The following is a 4,067-nucleotide window of genomic DNA, read 5'->3' as shown; positions in this document are numbered from 1 at the left end:
TACAGTGTTGTGTGTTTATTGTGGCTCTGGCATAAAGCCTTTTCATACAAGCAGTGTTTTACATATGAACAAAGATGAAATGTATACCTTTACAGCAAATGGAAAAGTGTATGTAATGCATGTAGAATAGCTTTTTGACTTCATTTAGCAATATTTATTTTCAACGATCACATTTGAGCCAAATAGCTGCCTTTAAAATACTGGCATGTTAGCGAATCAAACCACAATTCTTTTATCAGATTGAATGAGGCATATTTCTGTCTCCAAAACAAACAAACAAAACATTGCATGCCACACATCTGGAGCCAGTTCTTCAAAAGTAATCTGATCGGATTGGATTAAATCTTGAAAATGGTTGTTCAAAAGGATTCTAAAGTCAGATTAGATCACAAAATCCAATCTTGGTTTTGATCTGGATCAAATCATCAGTTTGTGTTGTTCAAAACTTAAGATTGGGATACCTTTGATCCAAAAAATCCCATCAGAAGGGTGGATTTCATGAACAAAAATGTAATGAAACTTTAAAACATTTTAATCATGTAATATACATACACATTTATTATGTGTGATCCAATACAATTTTGCTGCACAAAAGTAAGACTGATTACCTGATCCTGAATAGCAAAATGCAGTATTTCCAAATGCAGATCATTCTGATCCAGATTAAACTTTTTTGAACAACTGGCCCCTGATGTTATTTCTATACAGACTCGTTTAAGTCCAGAGAAACTCGTAACACCTTCAGATGGTTCTTTGGGGATCTGTGTCTGATTAATAAAGGAAGGGACGGGTGTTCGCGCAGCAGTGTTTTCCTGACTCCGGATGCTGTGTCCTTCCAAAAATGATTTCTGATGCTCCATTCTTGGCATTGCAGTTTGTTCTTTTACTTATTTTTAAATACTTTATAAAAAGAACAAACAATAATACACAATTTGTAAATGTAATAAATGGATTATAGAATTAAAATATATATATACAGGCAATTGGAGGTAAATCTCACATCCATCAAGAATATTGTTTACTACTGCACAAAAACTCCACATTTAAAGATGTTATGGTGCAAGACCGCACGGAAGTGATTGTTCACACAGATTCAGTTTCTGCTGGGTTTGTGACCATCAGACTGGTGCTGTCAAGGCCTCGTCGCTGCAGTGAAGCAGGAAATCGGTGATTGCGGCGTGGGAAGAGTTTCCTATCCGAGGATGAAATGCCGTACATGGACATGAGTGAGAGTCCAGAGGAAGAGTTTGATGACACGTCTCCTGAGGAGAGAGATGTTAGGAGAACAGTCAGAACAATAGAGTTATGTAACCAGCGAGTGTTTTGTGTTGGATCTGTTTGATTTCACTGGATTTATCCGCTTCAGAACGTAACCTTACGCAATGCACTATAAACCGGTTCTTGTCGGTCTTGCAGATCTTTATTTTGTTTCTTGAGCTCAGGTACTCTGGGTCTTGTTTGTAGAGACGGCGGGAGCAGCACGGCAGGAGGTTGCGCTCCATGTCTTCCTGTGGCGGGTGTAGCTTCCTCTATGGTAGATGTGTTTTAACAGCTCCAGGTGGAGTCACGCTAGACTTCAGTCTCATCTCTCTCTTCTTTAGCCAAAGCATGAAAATTGTGTGATCTCTAGGATATGAATCCATGCTGGTCCTATCAATCACTCACATATTAGTCACTCTGTTCGTCTGGTCTCCTCAAATCATAATTTCCATCTGATTTTAGGAGCAGAATTAGGACCAGTATTGGGGGTAACTCGTTACAAGAAAGTTGCATTATGTAATCAGATTACATTTTTGAGTAACTCTAACTTTATAAAGTGTGAGATGCAGGACAAGTCATTGAATGAAGTTTCTGTGACCCAAAGCTGGTTCAGCTTCTTCACCTGATTTCAGATTTTGCAAGCACATGTTTCTCTGTCCATGACTCTTTGCTGGCCAATCCAAAATGGCTTAAGTTTACAGAAGTGGAAGGTTTGTGCTTGAGATTCTCAGTCAATGAAGATTTGCAAGACACTCTTACTGAATATTTTTAATTTCTCCAGATTTCCCATTATTTCAGTGGAGACTCTTGATGAAGGAAGGGTTGATGTTCTCTGATCACAACTCTTTCCAGTCTTCCATGTTGACAATAACCTTCTTCTCTCCATGACCATCTCAGTTCTCTCCAGTCTTTTCTTCAGGTTGTGAAGCTTCTCTTCATGTGTAACACAGCTTTGAGCTCAGTTCTGGTAGTGTTCTTCATTTCTGGGGTGATGTCTTCATTAGGTCCTGTAGTGTCTTTAAGGACTTGAGTCGATGGATGGGTAATTTCCCTGCTGAGGTGAGAATGGCTGTTCTCTTGCTCTCCTTGAAGATTTTCAATAACTTAATTTGCTTCTTGAACATGTTGAATTGCTTCGTCTTCCTCGCCTGTTGGTGTATTTTCCAATAAAGCTACTTTTTTTTTCTTCTGTAATATCATTTTGAGTTTCCCCACCACTGTTTTATCTCCTTTTCATATTGCTTCTTTGTACGATATTGTTCTCGATTTTACCATGTTACCTTTTTTTCTCTCTCAGTATATTGTCAACCTTGCCTTCGCTAGATATCTTTGTCACTTGCTGACTTTCTACAGTGAAACAGGAAATAAAGCTAAATATCAGCAGTAAGGAATGGTAATATTTAAATTATTAGCTCAACACAATAGTCAGTATGACTAAATTTTCATTACTGAAGCAATAGTTCTCTCTTAAACTGTAGCGGTAAGTGAGAATGCTGTTGTGGAGGATGGGGAATGTTGTAATAATAATAGAGAAGATGCCATGATGACTAAGCATGAGTTTTACTCAATGTGCATATATAACTATCTTCTAAATTCGATATTACTTACTGATTAGTTAAGCTTGTTTCTATATTAGTTAATAGAAGTAGCTGAAGTGTTAATGTAGTTGTACTCATTGGTCCTGCATTACTTCCTGCATAGTTACTTATTAATGACGGACCATTATTCTGAAGTGTTACCAAAAATCAGAGAGATATTAATCAAAAGGTGAACATTTATTAATAAGCAATTTAATAAATGTTTATTGTTTAATTATTATTCATATTAAACATTTATATATTAAACATATTAATAAATGTTCATTTCCAACCTATTTTGGGTTCATTTTAAGCCAGCAGTACAGTCATTTTTAAACAATAGTTGAGTTAAATAAAGCTACCCAGCAGGTTGGGCAAACATTTAACCCAATCGCTGGGTTTGTCCATGTTCAACATAACTCTAGTTGTTTTTAAGCCAGCATTTTTCAGAGTGTACATTTGTATAGGAATGTGCTGAAGATGCATTTCCAGTTGCAGTCCTGCTGGCCAGATTTCAAAGCCTAGAATTTAATGTACATTAGGAGTTTGTGTTTCTTTACACATAAACAATAGCAAGCAAACAGAACACTGGTATGTACTCGCTATCAGCTGAGATCCTGTGTTCAGAATCAATGCCAGGAATCATCAGGGATCCTAAAAAGAACTACTAATTAGTTAAAACGTATGTTTTTTTTCCCCCTTAATGATGTCTGATGTTGTTAAAGTAAACCAGAGACCCCACTTGTGCTCGCTCAAATCCCAATCCAGCTTGTTTCTGGTGACAGAATTGTGCCTTATAAGCTCCGTCTGGCACAAAGTGAAACATAACATAACCTTAGCTATCAAAGTTAACGCATGTCATTCAATAAATTAGTTTAATGCACTGAGTTTTTGTCAACAAAGATGGGGTCTTTGTGTTGTGGTGAGGTGGGAATGCCATCCTGGGTGTGTTCAGCCATTGTATTTCCTGAAGGACTGCCATTCTCTAATAGAGATCTCTGATGATCTGAAGATCTTCTCATAGGCCTTCCAGAAATCTCTGCATGTCTTGAACTATTCTGAACTTCCGTAATCTTTAGGATTTCAGACATGCCAAGCAGACTCTAGTTGTCAACACAGATTTAACAGCAATATTTAATACCACTTATTTCATCAAAGACGATTAACCCAAGGCTGGTGTCTGAGGCGTTTGCGTGTAAAGATCCCTGTACTGTCACTAGCCTCACACTA

This window comes from Megalobrama amblycephala, linkage group LG15, assembly GCF_018812025.1.
Source record: "Megalobrama amblycephala isolate DHTTF-2021 linkage group LG15, ASM1881202v1, whole genome shotgun sequence".
NCBI lineage: Eukaryota > Metazoa > Chordata > Actinopteri > Cypriniformes > Xenocyprididae > Megalobrama > Megalobrama amblycephala.
The sequence above is the reverse complement of the archived record's forward strand: the minus strand, read 5'-3'. Positions refer to the sequence as shown.